Here is an 18,056-nt window from a genome sequence, read left to right as displayed (position 1 = left end):
TGAATGATAATTCAGTGGGCTGTACAGATTCTTCCCTTTATCATGGCTGTATCTTGCCTTGCCCTTCCTCTCAACTGGGTGGGCAGTCTGCAGTTCTTTCCAGCAACCATGGTACCTGCTTTTTTCTCCTTTTAATCCTTACCTATGTGGCTTCTATGGGTGTCTACCCTTAGGTCACTGATTTCCACACCACCATATATGCTCCCTCGAATAGTTCTGTTCTCTTCCATCTCTGTATTCCCTTCTTCAAAGTCTCAGGGGCTGGTTGACTCAGTCGATTATTCATGCTCTGTACTCAGGTGCCCTCTGTTTATTACTCAGTATGTTTAAGGTGCTGTGGGCAAGCAAAGATTCTTCACATGACAGGAATCTGCTTTGTAGTGCCCAGTCCAGCTAGATTACCACATACGTATGCTATGAGATAGGAAGTAATATATGCCCCAAGAAAACTGATAAGATGCAATGGTGGCTCAGAAGTGGGTGAAAGGCCACTTTCAATTTGAGGAGTTGCCTCGAAGAGGAGGGACTTTTGAGCTAGACTTTGAAAATTATGAATTATTTACTTGTGTAAGGAAGGGGGACGTGGCATTTCAGACAGAAGAGACTGTCATGTGAACAAAAAGTTCAGAGGTGTGATAAGGCTGGGTATCCATGGAGAAGAATGAAGTTCAGCTTGGATGGAAGCGCAGCATGGTATGGCAGCAGAGGGAGTGGAGGGAGATAAGAAGAGAAATATTTGTGAGGCCAGACCTTGGAGGGTTGTAAATGCTAGCACACAGGATCTGGCCTTTCAGCTGTGGTCAGTGGGAGTCTCGGAAGTTTGGTGAGCCAGGAGTGAAGTCACATTTAAATATGATTTTTTTTTAGAAAGAAAATGGCTGTTCAGTTCTTTTACAAAGTTATGTCAGATGTCATCTGTTATGGATTGAATCGTGTTCCCCACAGACACAGGTTCAAGTCCTGACCCCCCAGTTCTGTGAATGTAAACTCTTCTTCTTCATGAGATCAGGCCCTAGAAGGGATGTAGCATTACAAAATGACTCCTTAACAGGGACAATGTCCTTCACAGATTCCCTGGCCCCAATACCTGCAGTAGCAGGTGGGATAGATTGTGAGGGCTTGGAGTTGCAGCTGCCATCCTTTTTGTATCAGCTGTGACCACTGAGGGGTGAGACAGTGTTAAAAAGATGGCACTGAAGTGAAGGGAAGGGGAGGGAGGCAGGGGCCTAAAAGCTCCCCAAGATCAGCTTTCTGGACTGATTGGACCACAGCCTGGGGCAGATCCTGCAGCTCCTGCAGAAAAGGCACCACAGCTTAGCTGGCAACAGCCTCTATCCTCAGGAGACAGGTGCCTTCTCTAAACTGAGGCAAACCCTGTGCTTATGCCAAGATCCATCTCTTGATGAAGTCCTCCATCCAGACCATTCACCAAAGCAAGCAAGGCATGTCTAAGCTAGAAGGCCCTTAGGGAACACCTTGGTGAAGCTCCTCTTTCTAGCGAGAAAGAAAATTTGGCCCAGAGTCAGGGAGAGAGTTACCTGAAGTCATCCATCTAATAAACCGGTGCACTGGAACTTGATGTCAGGCCTTCTCACACCAGGTAGAGTGGTTAAGAGAACACCAGATCCAGGCTACATGGATTCAAATCCTGGCTCCATCTCTGCTAGCTGAGAGATCTGACCAACTTGCTTAACCTCTTTCAAACTAAGTTGATTTATAGAAATGGGGATTATAATAGAATCTACCTCGTAGGGTTCTTTGTGATGATTAAATGGAATAATAAATGAAGAGCACTTACCATAATGGCTCACATATAATAAGTGCTTTATAAGAATTGGGGGTAAATAAATCCATGTTCTTTTTCCCTACCCTCAGCCATAAACACTCTTCACCCCCAATTCTTGTTCCCAGTTCAAACTGTTGGAGTAAATATTGTTTTTTTCCAGAGCTGGTGCTCGGTACCACTCTTTTGGTTTGCTCAATGCACTGGTGAGGCAAGGAAGGGGAAGAGGGCCTCAGGTCCATAGGCCCCGCCTCTACCCATGCTCTCTTTAGACTGGGGGTGCACACTGAAATGACTGCAGGGAGCAGACAGGTATATAAACAAGTGAAGCAGGCCAGGTGAGATGGGTGACAAACTGGAGAGTACAGTTTGATCCTGGCTCCAAATAATTACCTTTGCTTGTACTTACTGTGATGCCAAGGGCTGATCTCAAAACCAGCATTATGGAACCCATCATAGTTTAAATGATAAGAGTGCCTGCAGTGTCTCTTTGGGAGGACACATGGGAATTCCTGTCTGATTCCAGTACCAACCCATGCAGTTATCTCTTAACCAGTGATCTGTGCTTTTATCTCATGGACACATTAAACTGTAACCAACAAGATGTACTTGTGTAAGTTGCATTACTGATAGCTCAGAGGCAAATTTGTGGCCACACGAGAGGTTTTGGTTATTACTCATTTTACCTCTTTTCTTTCTTCTATCTTACCTAAACTTTTTAAAAAATTCCCATGAAGAAAGAAATTATGATTCAAGTAATGTGTTTAAACTAAAATATATAATGTAGAAAGGAAAAGTCCCCTGTATAGCCACCCTTTCAGAAATAACCTCAGTAACAGTTTGATAAACTTTCTTCCAGTTTTATTTTATTGTAGACAGACACTCATGCATGTAACACTGATTTTTTTTCCGTACAATTCCACAACTTGCTTTTCTCATGAAAGTAGTTTCAACATGTTTTCAAGTATGAAAGTGTGTTTTTTTCTGAGGAGGCTGAGATATTGAGTATTTACCTTTGCTATCCTCTATAGAAGTGGCAGGCAAAGAAGAAAGGGGAAGGGATGGGAATGGCCACTGGATCAGCAATCAACAGTGCCTGTCAAATTGGAATTCTGGCTCTTCATTGCCTCTCTTCTTCTGATTGCTCTTATTTCTCTGTTTTTTCCTTCTGTAGTTTGTGTGATTTTCCCAAGCTTGCTGTACACATCACACATAAATTATGTTCTCCATTTGGTATTTCTGTTTTATGTCTTAGTTCTAAAATGACATTTGTCCTTGCTTTCTTTTCTTAGCTCTTTCAGCAACCTTGTTTTATCTCATTTCATTGATTTATTTCTACACTTTTATCTCTTTTTTCATGGAGATCACATGCTCTTTCTTTTCTGTGAGAGTGCAAGGCATGTGTTATCTGAAAGTCTCTTTTTTCCTGGGATGTTTTCTCCAAGTCTTCTATTGGCCCCGCAACAGTGTGAGTGGTCTCTCATTGACTCCCCTCTCTGTGTCACTTGGTGTGATGGTTAATGTCATTTGTTAACTTGGCTGGGTTATGATGTCCAGTTGTTTGGACAAGCAAGACTGCCCTGATGGTTTATGTGATGGCTATTTCGTAGAAGGATTTAAATCATAAGTCAGTTTATTGTACCTATGGCTGATTACATCTAGAAGCAACAAAACGATTGCTTTCAGCAATGAGAAGACTCTACTCATCCAATCAGTTGGATTTCAGGAGTCAGAGAGAGAAAGGAAAGGAAGAATTTCTGTCACTACTTCAGCCAGCCAGCTTCTCCTGGGGATTTCTTCATAACCCTCATTGGAATTCCCATGTTGCACTTCTCCTGGGCAATTTGTCACCTTCATCGAATTTCCAACTTGCTGCCTACACTACAGAACTCGGACTTGCGAATCCCCGTGTTCGCGGAAGTCAATTTCTGTAATAAATTGATTACATATATATAAATTGATTGCATATATTTGTATGTACACCCATACACATGCACATACATCCTGCTGGTTTTCTCTGGAGAACCTGACTAATACACTAGGTTCCTTCATATTCTCCCCCCAGTACTTGAAAATGGACACTGATGTTTTATCTCCGTTTAGCCTTTCAGCAGTCTGTAAGAGTATATGTATATACAGGGTCTTGAGCAGTTGACATTTGTGAATTTTGCCTCTACTCTTTTCCTTTAGAATTCTATCTTGTCCTGTGGGTATGCCCTTAGCTTTTAGATTGTTGCATTTCTAGCTGAGACACATTCCCATTGTAGGCTCCTTAAGATCCCATGGGTACTGCTTTGGTATGGCATCAAATCTACTTTAGTGTCTTTAATGGAATGATTAGAAGATATTTTATTACTCCAAGATATACATACTCATCAATATATTCTTTTTTTTTTTTTAAGATTTATTTATTTATTTATTTCTCTCCCCCCTCCCCTGGTTGTCTATTCTCTGTGTCTATTTGCTGTGTCATCTTCTTTGTCCGCTTCTGTTGTCAGCGGCACAGGAATCTGTGTTTCTTTTTTTGTTGCATCATCTTGTTGTGTCAGCTCTCCGTGTGTGCGGCACCATTCCTGGGCAGGCGGCACTTTCTTTCACACTGGGCGGCTCTCCTTACAGGGTGCACTCCTTGTGCGTGAGGCTCCCCTACGTGGGGGACACCCCTGCATGACAGGGCGCTCCTTGCATGCATCAGCACTGCTCACGGGCCAGCTCCACACAGGTCAAGGAGGCCCGGGGTTTGAACCTCAGACCTCCCATGTGGTAGACAGACGCCCTAATCACTGGGTCAAGTCCATCACCAATATATTCTTCTAGTAAGTACAAAGGGATCCATATTTATTTTTTCCCAAATTGTTAGCCACTTATTCCAAGTCATTTAAAAAATTACACAAACATTTTTCCACCTTTATAATATACTTAATATTGTTCATACATATAATGTGTGATGGCCAAGTTCATGTGCCCATCTTGGTCAGGTTATGATGTTCAGTTTCTTAGTCAAGCCTGATTGTTACTATGACCTGATTGTTTCTGTGAGGATATTTCATGGACTTAAATCATCAAGATGATTGTAGCCATGATTGATTATATGTACAATCAACAGGGGAAATTGCCTTCAACAATGAGACAAGTCTCCTCCAATCAGTTGAAGACTTTAAAAGGAGAAGTGATTATTTCAGCAGTCAGAAGAGAGTTTCCAGCCAGCTGCCTTCTCCTGTGGAATTCATTGAAAACTTTCATCAGAGTACCCAGCTTGCAGCCTACCCTATGGACTTTGGTCTTGCCCATCGCCATAGTCATGTGAGGCAATTCTTATAAAAATCTCATGATATTTATATTATATCTTCTGTCAGTTCTGTTTCCCTAGACAACCTTGACTAACAACTTTGGTATCAGGAGAGTAGAGTGCTGCTATTGCAAACACCAAAAATATAGAAACACCTTTCGAATTGGATAATGGGTAGAAGCTGGAAGAATTGTGAGATGCTTGATTGAAAAGGCCTAGAGTGCTTTGAAGAGATTGTTGTTAGAAATATAGATGCTAACAATACTTCCAATGAGGATTCAGATGAAAATTATGAGTGTATTATTGGAAACTGGAGAAAGGCCATCCTTACCTTACAATGGCAGAGAACTTGGCAAAACTGAGTTCTGGTTTTGCATGGAAGATAGAACTTGAAAGCAATGAACTTTGATATTTAGCTCAGGGGATTTCCAAGCTAAATGTGGAATGTGCAACCTGGTTTTTCCTTGCAGCTTATAGTAAAAAGAGAGAGGAAATTATTAAGCCGAGAACTGAACCCCTGGGCAAAAAGAAACCAGAAACTGATGGTTTGGAAAATTCTGAACTTTTGGAAAGCTAGTCACGAGAGAATAGTGTTCCATGTAACAGAACATGGAACCAGTCAGCAATTTCCATGGGAAGTCAGATTGGAAATGCAGTTATCCAGGAAGGACCCCTGTGTACTACATGCAAAACCAACAGGTCTTTTTGCAAGATTTATATAAAATGGAATCAGATCACTGCCAACCTGGAATAAAAGGGACAGAGAAAGGACAAATTGAAGGAAGAGTTGCTTCAAGGGCAGAACCATGGAAGCTGTGGTCTGGACTGAAGACATTTTCTCAGGCCAAGTGAGCAGGCCCTCCACATGTGTGGAAATTCTGCCCTGGCACTTGGAGAAGGAAGGCCTTCAGCCCCTTTGTTCAGAAAATGTTGCCACCCCAGTGCTTAGAGAGGGTGGAGCCTTTATCCCAGTATTCTGGGAAAGCATAGCCACTGGGCAAGTGCTTGGAAGGGGTGGAGCTGCCACTCCATCAGGCCTGGAGGGCCAAACATCATTCTATATATGACTCTCAGAGCTTGAAATCTAATGGAGTGTGCAGTGCTGGGACCCATGACCCTGGTTTTCTCCTTTCTGGAATGGGAATGTTTATCCTATGCCTGCACCTCCATTATATATTGGAAGCAGATAACTGTTACCTATTTAATCTCCACAGACGGAAGGGAATTTTGCACCAGAAGAGACTACAACCATAACCAATTTTGATGAGACTTTGTGCAAAGCATTGTTACTGAAATGATTCCAAACTTTTGAGATATTGTGATTGTATTTTGCATATAGAAAGAACATGTCTTTTTTTAATTGTATTTTTTTTTAAGATACATAGATCACAAAAAATGTTACATTAAAAATATAAGAGGTTCCCATATACCCGACACCCACTCCACTCCTCCCACATCAATAACCTCTTTCATCATTGTGGCACATTCATTGCATTTGGTGAATACATTTTGGAGCACTGCTGTACCACCTGGATAATAGTTTACATTGTGGTTTATACTCTCTCCCATTCCATTCAGTGGTTATGGCAGGATATATAATGTCCAGTACCTGTTCCTGAAATATCATTTAGGACAACTCCAAGTCCTGAAAATGCTCCATGTACAAAGCCTAGTCATGACATTGACCTGATCAGAGCAGAATGGATATGGCCCAAAGGAGAAAATCTAGATGACCTCTCTTACCTAAGGGTAAGTCTGCCTAGAGCAGGACAAAGGAATCTATGCCATAACTCAAGAGCTGTAAATGTGTCTGAAGTCACTGAATCTTTGTTTTAATGTAACAGAAAGGAAAGTATATGTAGATTTTTAAAAAGCATCTCAACAGATGGTCCCAAAATTTCTCTTAGGGAGGGAAGGTACTTTGTTTAAAAAAATACTCTAATGGGCCATTAGGTTATAAGGTTGTTTCTCAGCTGTTGGTAAAGGGTAAAGAGAGACATCTTTTGCCTTAAAAGAGCAAAAGAAAATCTTCTAGACTCTTAAGACCAGGTGACAGAAATGAGATAGGAGGAGAGGAAAAATAGAGGCCAGTGACAATGAAAATTCTCCAATTGTGAGAGAACTAAAAGGGCTTTTAAGAAGATATTTAATATTCAAAGTTGAGTTGCTAGTATTGCTTTGACATAAACTCCTCCATCTCTGCAAGTTTCCAGTATCATCTGCCTCTCAGATGAAGAACACGGTGGGGGAAGAAGGGGAAGGAGGGACAGAGGAAAGCTGTGCTCTGTGTCCAAGTCTATATTGTTTGTTACAGTGAGACGGTCTGCAAGCTAAACATTCAGCAGAAACACGATCTTAGAGCAGAGGTAATCATGAGACTGTAAGTTCCCCAGACCTTTGCAAAATTTGGGGCAAGTCACTAATTTCCAATAATTATAGAACAGGGACTTCAAATCGCATTAAATCTTGAGAAAATGACTGTGCTAGTTGGCACTTTGCAGTTATGCAAAATTAAACTGACTATATCTGTGTTTGCCTTTCAAAAGAAATTGGCTAGTTCATATATTTGGGAAAATAAATCTCCATTTTGCTCAATCTACCTCTCAGAAACTGTTTGGAAGAGAGATGGAATATACAACATTTCCAAGCCTCGGGCAGTTTTACGTCCCACGATCCATTTTTTAACCAGAACAAATTAGCTGTGGTTAAGGTTTTTATCTGTAAAATGTGGATAATTACAATAGTTTCTTCACAGGTTTGTGGTGAAGATTATACCATTGATATGTATAAAATGTTTTAAAAGTACCTGGCACACAGTCAGTTTTATGTATGTTTTCTATCAATATTATTAATATTGTCATTATGCCCAGTAGAAATGGAGAAATGAACTGGGAAGGAGATTCTAAGTGACCTGGAACATGGAGAAACAAAGAGAGGAGTGGTCCCTGGAAGTTGGCTATATAGCCCAACTTCCCATTGCCTTGAACCTTCTGACAAGTTGACCATATACAAAAAATGCCTTGTGTGAGATTTTTTTGGGGGATGGCTTGGGCGACAGGGAGGAATTGTCGACATGGGGCTGAGTTAAGGAGAGAACAGCCCCAGGGGATAGAATTTCAGTGAGACCTAGAGTGCTTTGTTTAGAGATCTGAGTATTGAATTTAGGGCCGGAAGTGACCAGGAGTCAATAAACTTCCCAGGAATCTGTAAACATATCAGGCAGGACATTGGGCTTGCCACAGAATATGGAATTTAAGCAATCATGCTAAGTGATAAACACTCAAGCAATGATCTCAGCTGACTGAGGGTCATATTAAAAATAGAGCTCATAAGAAATTTAAGAAATAACTTGTTAAAAATATATTAGATGAAGACGACTGGGAAAAATGAGAGCTTAAATGCACATTTACAAGGCCCCTTCCCAACTATACTCATTAAAATAACAAAAAATTCCAAATTAGAAAGGAGATCTTCAACTGCTCTCAAGCTAGGAAGACTTCAACCCCTATACACATCGAGAAAACTGGCTTGATTTAATTCATTTTGCCCCAAATTGAAAATGTGTAGCAACCCTCATTTGGTGAGCAGGCTGTGATCAGTAGAGTGGAATTCTGAGGGTCGCACTTACTGTTCAACATGGAGAGGGATAGGGCTGTACATTCCCTCACAAAACATCAACAGGGTTGAAGGAAATACTGCGTAAGTGATTTGACACTGCTTCTGGCCAGAATGGGTGAGGTCTCTAGGGAGGTGCAGAACAGAAGTGACTGTGTAGGGGGAAAATGTGTGCCAGTCCACACAACAAAATTCCCACCAGTACCTCCCCCTGAGCAGACTTCCACTAAAGTGGATGAAACAGCAGGATGGAGCCTCAGGCACTGCTTCCCCAGCTAAGAGAAGCTCCCGACCAGTAGAGTTGCTGCCAGTAGGGTTCTTTAGTCCCCTCCTTTCTACCCTCAGGCAACTGAGGCATTAAACAGACAATGTATACCACCAGCATGCAGCTCTTGTGCCAGTAGGAGGATCCAAACAGAGTGCAATGCTTGGAAGGCAAAGACATCACACCTGCACTGGTTTATGGCAAAGAAGTAATAATTATAACAGTTATAGTAATAGTAAATATAGTACTTTCTATGTGTCAGGCACTGTTCTAAGTGCTTTATAGTTACTACATCATTTTATCCTCACAACGATCCATGACATAGTTGCTAATATACCCAATAAATAGACAAATTGAGAACTGTCTCCACTGATAAAAACAGAAAGCAGAGTAAAACCCAGTGTGAAAGCTATAAAAAAAACATACAGGAAAGAAAGAGAAAGAGGGGGGTAGGGTGGTTGGGTGGTAGGATGGGAGGGAAGGAGGAGTGAAGGGAGGGAGGGAGTGAGGGAGAAAAAAAATAACATATGTACTAGTTTGTCAATTTGTTTGCTACTTTCAATCTCTTCTAAGTTACATTTCTGCAACCATACTCCCCTGATCAGAGCAACAATGTTGAGCAATTCTTTAGGTAGAAGTGATGTGGGCTATGGGTGGCAGGCTCTTTGTCTCTTCAGAGATAACCTAAACTATCTGTGACTTGTGGGTGTGGGATGATGAAAGGTTGCAGTCCTGCCCTTGGTGAGCAGGATACAGTTTAACAATGCAAGGTCTATAAACTTTAAGTATTCAGGGGAAATGCAAAGCAAATATGCTAAAGCTTATCGAATGCCTGAGGTCCATGCTAAAAGCTTACTAAGATGTGGAAATATATGCTAATTCAAGCCTATTGAGAACTGAAACAAAAGGACCATTTGGCCTTTCTTCTCTGTATAAAAGGGACTAAAAAATCTTGTTCGGGGCTCGGGATTCAAACAGAAGGTTCCCGAGTCTGGCCGGGCGTCAATAAACCATTTTTCCTTCTCAAAATCATTCCTGAGTCCTGGCCTCTCTATACTCAAGTAATTGAACTTCTCTCAAATTCTACAACAGAAGTGGCTACTGATTTAACTAGCAGATGGACACCTGGCCTCAAGGCAGCCTAGTGACTGTCTGCCCAGCACACCCTGATTTACAAAGTAGACATCTATGTACATGAAAAACCTACTTGAAAATGTAATACAGTGAGTTAAGCTATGAAAATAAAGAACTCATGATTGTGTAAGTCACAGGATGGAAAAATTAACAATGGGAACGGATGTGGCTCAAGCAGTTGGGCACCCGCTGCCCACATGGGAGGTCCCAGGTTTGGTTCCCAGTGCCTCCTAAAGACGCCAAGCAGACACAATGAGCAGACATGGTGAGCAGAAAATGAGCACAGACAATGAGCAGGAAAAATGAGCAGACAGACAAGGGAGCCATCTCAGGGAGGAAGGGAGCGTATTAAAAAAAGATTAGAAATAACCATTTAGTACATTTAAAAATAGAATTAACTCAAAATAGCAGTGGCAATTATGATTACAAAAAATAAAAAATAAACAAATGGACCAAAGACAAAGTCTAGAAGTAGAGCTGCACATGCATGGCCAATCGATTTTTGACAAAAGTGTCGAGGTAATTCAAATGGGAAAAGAAAAGTTCTTTCATTAAATTATGCTGCTGAAATTCCTTACCTCACACTATATATACATCAGCCTTATCTCATACTATACACAAACAGCAACATGAAATGGAATGAGTCATAGATGTAAGTCTAAAGTCCAAAACTATAAATCTTCTAGAAGAAAACATAGGAGAAATTTTTTTTCAAGCTTGGGTTAGACAAAGATTCCTTAGCTAAGAGGCAAAAAAAAGCATGAACCATTTAAAAAAGATAAATTGGACTTTATCAAAATTAAAATGTCAGCTATTTAAAAGATGTTGGTAAAAAAGCAACAATTGGGAGCAAATATTCACAATATGTATATTTGCCAAAGTACTTGTACCTAGAGTACATAAAAAAGCTATAGATCAATAATAATGAGACAACTCAATTTTTAAAATATGCAAAAGGATTTAAAAAACACCTTACAAAACAAGATATGTAAACGGTCATTAAGCACATGAAAAGAGGTTCTTTGGTCCAGGGGAATGAACATTAAAACCACGATAATATACTATCACACACTCATTAGAATGACTAAAATTTTTAAAAATACACTATACCAGTACTGGAGAGATTGTAGAAGAACTGGAAATCTCAGGCATTACTGGTGGGAATGTAAAAGATACCACCACTTTGGGAAAAAGTTTGGTTGTTCCTTATAAACTTAAATATATACTTATAATATGACCCAGTAATTTCACTAATAGAAATACACCCAAGAAAAATATATGACCATGCAAAGATTTGTACACAGATGTTCATAATAGACATTCATCATAGTCAAATATGAAAATAACCCAAATGTCCATCAAAGGTGAATGGATAAGTAATGATATTCCCATACAAGGGAATACTACCCAGCATTAAAAGGGAACAAACTACTGATACATGCAACAACACGAATGAATCTCAAAAACATTACACTGAGCTAAAGAAGCCCAACACAAAAGACTATATACTATATGGTCCATTTCCGTGAAACTCTAGAAAAGACAAATCTAATGAAGTGAAAGAAAGCAGGCCAGTAACCACTGGAGGTGGTGGTGGCAGGTGAGGATTAACTGGGAAGAAGCAGAAAGGAGCCACTTGGGGGAGGGAATTATTCTGTATCTTGGTTGTGATGGTGCTGACATGCTTATGCGCATTTGTCAGAAGTCATCAAACTGTACGATTGAAATGGGCACATTTCATGGTATCTAAATTATACTTCAATGAAGTTGATTTAGCAAAATAAGAATAAATTATTCTCCTTGAGAGAAAGGTACATAATATAAAAAATTATTTTTATGATAGATGGGAACTCGAACCTGTCAACTCAACTTGGTATGTAGGGAGGTGGGATAATCGTATAAAACCATCTTTCAAAAGAAGAAGTTTTTAACAGATAATTAAGAAAAAGAGACTTGGATTCTGATCAAGATAATGAGCTTATTTAGCAAGGACTGCTCATTTAATTCTTTCCCCTGTAGACACAGATGTGTGAGAGGAATGTTGATCAACTCCAGAATCTGACACAAAACTGTGAGAAACTCCTGAAGAGCCAGAAAGTGGTTGGGTCTTGGTTAGGGAAGGAAAAGGACATTGAGAACATAATAATAATAACAACAATAATAATAATAATAACCACTTACATAGTGCCTGTTGTTTGCCAGGCACTCTTCTAAGTCTTTAATATGTACTAGCTCATTTAATCCTCTAAACAATTCTATGCAGTAGGAATTACTATCTCCAGTTTACAGATGAGTAAATTGAGACAAAGTGAAGGTAAGTAGCTTGCCTAAAGTCACAAACCAAGTAAGGGCTGAACTACGATTTAAACCTAGGTAGTCTGGCTTCAGAGTCAGGACTGTTGTCTCCGTGCTATTTGTCTCCTGTTATGGTGCCAGGAATGGTGGAAGGAGGGAATGGGCTGAGGAGGCACTCTCTCACCCTGCCATTTCCGCTCCCCAGAGTTGCCCTCCCTGAGTGAATGGCAGGATATGACGACAAGACCATATGGGATCTACTGGGGTGGACTCTTCTGTCCTCCATGCTTGGCATGGGGTCATGACAGGTACAGGTGAGTAGATTGGCCCTGATCATTTCCTTGCTTCTGTATACTAGGAAATTACAACCTAGGGACAAAACCCCTGGAAAAGAGCAATGCCTGGGCAAATGATTTAGAGGTTCCCTAAGGAGTAGGATTGCCTGGTGTATTGGGGAAGAACCAGCATGGAATAGTTGAACCTCCCAGAAGCTGTTTGCCATCAGCCATGTGCCCTACACTTTCTATTCTGGAGAGGAAGAAGACAGTGTTCAGCCTTTCACCCCTCAGTAAGGTGGTTCATAGATTCAAGGAAATAGGAGCTCAAGAGAAAAATTAATAAATAATGAGGTATCTGAGAAGTGAAAATACTACAAAATAAATCCAACAAACTGAAGATCTGACATCTGAAGAGGCACAATTAAGACACCAGCAAAATAAATACTCAAATTAAGCATTAAAGTATAAGGGAGGAATTAGAAATGTAACAGTATGAAAAGAATATAGATGATATAGACAGCAAATAATGCCATATGAGAAATAGGGTAAGTTAATGTTTATTACTAAATAAGCAATGCCAAAAAAGAATTTGAACAAAAGGTGTGTCCATAAAAATACATTAAAACTAGAGAATAGCAACATGATGGGAGAGAAAGCTGGACCACAGGGATATGTAATTGTGCTAAGATACTTGCCTTGTTTGGGGAGAAGATGTGGATAATTTTAAAAAGGATACAAAGAGATGGAAAATGAGGTGACAGGGAAAACACAACAGATAATAAGAAAACCCCCTACCAAAAAAATAAAATAGGAGTAACAATTTAATACTAGGCAAAATAGATTTAAAATCCTTTGTGTCCCTCCCCGCCAAAAGACTAAGGGAAACAATTAACGACATTATATGCTTGTAAAAGATATATGGTAGATGCAAAAGCCGGAGCAACCATGAACATACACACATCTAGCTATTTAGCCTTAAAATATTAAATGCCCCAACTGATGGAACTAGAAACAGCTAAAACAACCATTTTTGGAAGAGGTTTTAACACTTCATTCTCAGAATTTGTTAGATCATATAGAATAAAAAATTTTAGATATCAATATAGAAGATTTATTAAATATAGGATTTGGCATATTTAAACTAGTACTTAGCATAATTTTCTCAACACATCTGAAGAAAGTGACTCATTATGGCAGTGATTCTCATAACTAAGAAGTATAAATGAGAGAGAATACAAGTGCACAGACCTAGTAATGATATTGGCAAATTAATTAAAGCACCAGAAAATTTAAAGCTAATTTTAAAAAATCTGCAGGAAATAGATTCATTTCTAGGACTATGTTTCAACAAGAGATTCTAATATAACCGTGAAATATCTATACTTTTCTAAAAGTACCAGATCCATGCTGGATCTCCTTTAATTCTTAGAAAAACTCTCTAAGAGGGGTAATATAATTATTATGCTTGGTTTTACCATTGAGGAATCTGACTTCAGAAGGGTTAAGTAATTTTCCCAAGGTCACATAGCTAGGAAGTGGTGGAATGGACGCTTGAGTACAGTTGGTCTCGTGCCAAAAACCTCAGCATGTGACCCTTATCCTGCCTCTCCCTAAGGAAATTGGGGTTAGAACTATTTATATGATGGGGTAAAAATGCCCCAGATACATTTTTGGGGTGGGGGAGGAGTGAGCTCCAAAAATAGTATACAAAATACTTCACTTAAAAAGTATAATATACACATAATGTTACATATTTTTCCCAAAATAGCCAACCAGTTTTCCCTAATAGTTAGATGAAATAGCCCATATTTTGTCCACTGATTTCACACTTCTGTTAATGTTCCCGCTATAATTAGAACGTTACTATGCCAAATGATTTCATCAAAATTATATATATGTATATATGTATGTGAATATATATGAAATATATGAAATTATAATTCTAGAGTCATATATGGACTGGTAAGAGCTTTGAAACCAGATTGTGTATGTTGGATCTCTGCTCTACCATCTATAAGCTTAATCTCTCTGTGCCTCAGTCTCCTCGTCTGTAAAATGGGCATAGTAATGGTTGTTGTGAAGATTAAATGAGTTACTACATGGAGGAACAGGCGACAAAGGATAAGTGCTTACTAAATATTCATTATTTTAGTTGCAACAGTGTTATGTTACTTTTGTAATTGGGGGAAATTTTAAACATTAGGAATAACAACCCTAGTGTAATTGGCAGGGGAGAGAAGACATATATGGGAACTCCGTATGTTCTGCATGATGTTTCTGTAAACCTACAACTGCTCTAATGAAAAAAAAAAATTTAACAAAAAAAAAACCCATGTGAAACTGATGCAGAAACCGGGCTACATGCTAGATTCACCTGGAAAGCTTCAAAAACTGCTGATGCTTGAGCCCCACCCTCTGAGCAATTAAGCCATAATCTCCAAGAGCAGGCATCAGTATTTTTCAAGGCTCCCTAGATGATCCTAATGTCATCAGGAGTAATAATCCCTGCTTTAGGGAATATTATTTTACCAAAACGGCATGTTATATGCTGGGTTCTTAGGAACAAAACTATTTACACAAGTTGGGTGCTGGTTTGAATCTTTTGTGGACCTCAGAAAACCATGTTCTTAAAATGAACGCCTTCCTGTGCCTGCAAACCCGTTGTAGATGGGACCTCTTGATTAGATCACTTCAGTTAAGGACCTTTGATTACACAAGGAAAAAGCCACAGAGACAGACAGAAGCCAGGAGAGATGAGCTGACCCTGCCAGTACACCCTGCCATGTGCTGATTGCTCACAGCTGAGCTCGGGGAGGAAGTGGGCCTGGAGGAGAAGGCCAAGAGACTGGCAGAGCCGCCATTGTGCCTTGCCACGTGGCAGGGGTCCAGGATCGCCAGCAGCTGACCCTCGGCAGGACAGCATCTCTGATGATGCCTTGATTGGGACATTTTCACAGCCTCCAAACTGTAAGCTTTTAACCTAATAAATTCCGGGTATAAAAGCCACTCCATTTCTGGTATATTGCTCCTAGCAGCTTTTAGCAAACGAAAACAAGCTGTTCTTTAAGAGGTTCAATACTTTGCAGGGTCCTCACTTAGGAGACCTTAGTTGGCAGATATACTTTACATTTAGATTTTCCCCTAAGGAATGTTTATTGCTTGAGCTGTCGTAAAAGAATGGAATTTTAGGTTTCCCTGGTGTGTGAGAGAAGAATCTGTGCTGTGCGGTGTAGCTGGATTCTGACCTGAATGTCTGGATTGTCCTCACAGCCCAGCAAAGTGAGTGGTCTTGTTTTCCTGCCAGCCTCCTGTACCCCTGGAAATGCAAAATTGAATCAGCTCAGAGCAGTTCCTAGAAGTTACTAGGTTATCCTAGATAGCCTGAAGTTACGAGGAAACCAAAAGCTTTCTAAGGCCAAAAAGTTCTGCCTGTAATTCCAGATCTTCTTCTTGGTTTCTGAGCAGCCAGCCACCTGCTCTCAGCTTTCACCTGTAACTAAACAATTTAAGGAAAGAAAAACATTATTCTAGGTCAGAGAGGTTCTGGGAAACATTTCTTGGCCTCTTTCTCGATCTTGGCATGTGTATCTGTTTTCTGGGGGCCAGGCAAGAATGCCCTTCATCTTTTCCTGGTCAGTGCCTTTTTCTGGGTCTAAATTCCTGAGCTCATGCCCAGCATCCTGTTAACAGCTTCTTTTGTGAGGAGGCGGCTGCTTAATAAGATTAGGCCACTAAAGAGAAGGCTGAGCTTCAACAGAGCTTACGGCTCCCAGCAGCAGAGTTCGTGAGTGTCTTCCTGCTGCAGGCCTGTAACTGGCACACAGAAATATGTGATTGAGGCAGGAATGTGCAAAACTTCACAGGTCCTTCTAGAAACGTGAGAATGCTATCCTTTGAGGGCAAGGTCAATCCACAAATGGGATAGATTTACTGAAGCGTTCAAGGCATTACAGTCAATTCCCATTATTGGGAGATTTATGTTCTTCAAAGTCGTCACAAATACAGACTCCATGAATCCTGAGAATTGTGAGCCTCAACTACTTATCAACCCATCCAGACGTAACCTTGTTTGATGTGTGTTTCTCTTTAAAGACACCTTAATATCTTTTGATTCCTCCTTAAATTTGTTCACAGTGATTCCCTAGGAAGTTCTTTGTTTCACCAGGCTTTTAGAGACCATAACAAGAAACAGGGTCATTGCCTTCAGAACATTTTATTTTATTTATTTATTTTTATTTAATTTCTCTCCCCTTCCCCCCTGCCCAAGTTGTCTGTTCTTCTTTTTGTCCGCTTCTGTTGTTGTCAGCAGCACAGGAATCTGTGTTTCTTTTTCTGTTGTTGTTGTTGCCTCATCTTGTTGTGTCAGCTCTGTGTGTGTGTGGCACCATTCCTGGGCAGGCTACACTTTCTTTCGTGCTGGGTGGCTCTCCTTATGGAGTGCACTCCTTCCGCGTGGGGCTCCCCTATGCAGGGGGCACCCCTGCAAGGCAGGGCAGTCCTTGCACACATCAGTACTGTGCATGGGCCAGCTCCACACGGATCAAAGAGGCCCGGGGTTTGAACCGCGGGCTTCCCATGTGGTAGGCAGATGCCCTATCCACTGGATCAAGTCTGCTTCCCCCTTCAGACATTTTAGAGCAACGTTTAAACATTGTTTGCAGCCTGAGAGCAGGAACAAGAAAGCAGAGGGTCGCCTTGTTCAATCTCAGCTGGGAAAGTGCATGTGGGGATACTCAAATTTTTTGCTGCTCCATGAATGGCTGGGAAACTGCCCCACAGAGAGAATCTACAAATAATGAGGACTGACTGTATTTGCTCTATATGGACAAGCTCCTTGTTTACATGCCCATCACAGACCTCTGATCTCCACATGGAATCTAGCAACCCTAGGAAAGTTAACATTGTGCAGACTAAGCATTATGCATGAATGTAGAGTTGGAGCAGGAAACATGAAAAGAAAAAGTAAGAAAGCTCAGTAAGTCCTCAGCCAGGGCTGGCCTCTTGCCCCTGCAACCTGGCCATCCCTGGCACAGCAGAGGAAGAAAGTGCCCAGGGACTGGTCCCAGCCAGATAAGCAGGAAGGGCAGAGGTGGTCTTGCCTGGAGTCTACCCAACATTTCCCAAGAAATCCCTTAGGCTTTAATGACGAACACCTTGAGTTCTCCTCCCCTTTCCAGATTTTCTGGGATCCAAAGTGAGTTCTTGGCTAGGAAGTAAAAGGAGTAGAAAGAACTTGAGCCTGGAAATGAGAAGGCCTGAGCTCTTGGACTATGAAACTGAGGACAATCTCCTGGCCTTCTCTGGGCCTCATTCCCTTAGTTGTAAAAGGATGGGAAGTCCTAGGTTTTCTTCCCTCCCACCTACATACACTTCCAGTGTCCATTCCTCCCCCATCAC

General features: G+C 40.7%; 1 long non-coding RNA gene across 2 annotated transcripts in view; it reads left to right on the top strand.

Moving 5' to 3' along the window:
* The window catches only part of LOC105746119 (uncharacterized), a 32,431-nt gene extending 23,058 nt beyond the window's left edge, over positions 1-9,373 (top strand). Inside the window, exon 7 of one of the 2 annotated variants that reach the window (XR_011649496.1) lies at positions 4,890-9,373. This is a non-coding gene — a long non-coding RNA (uncharacterized lncRNA). The remainder of the gene's footprint in view (positions 1-4,889) is intronic. The other variant, XR_011649495.1, reaches the window with a different exon arrangement.
* The last annotated feature ends 8,683 nt before the right edge of the window (positions 9,374-18,056 follow it).

Source organism: Dasypus novemcinctus, chromosome 8 (assembly GCF_030445035.2).
Source record: "Dasypus novemcinctus isolate mDasNov1 chromosome 8, mDasNov1.1.hap2, whole genome shotgun sequence".
In the NCBI taxonomy this organism is placed as follows: domain Eukaryota; kingdom Metazoa; phylum Chordata; class Mammalia; order Cingulata; family Dasypodidae; genus Dasypus; species Dasypus novemcinctus.
Note: the sequence above shows the minus strand (reverse complement) of the source record. Positions and strands in the feature narration are given on the sequence as shown.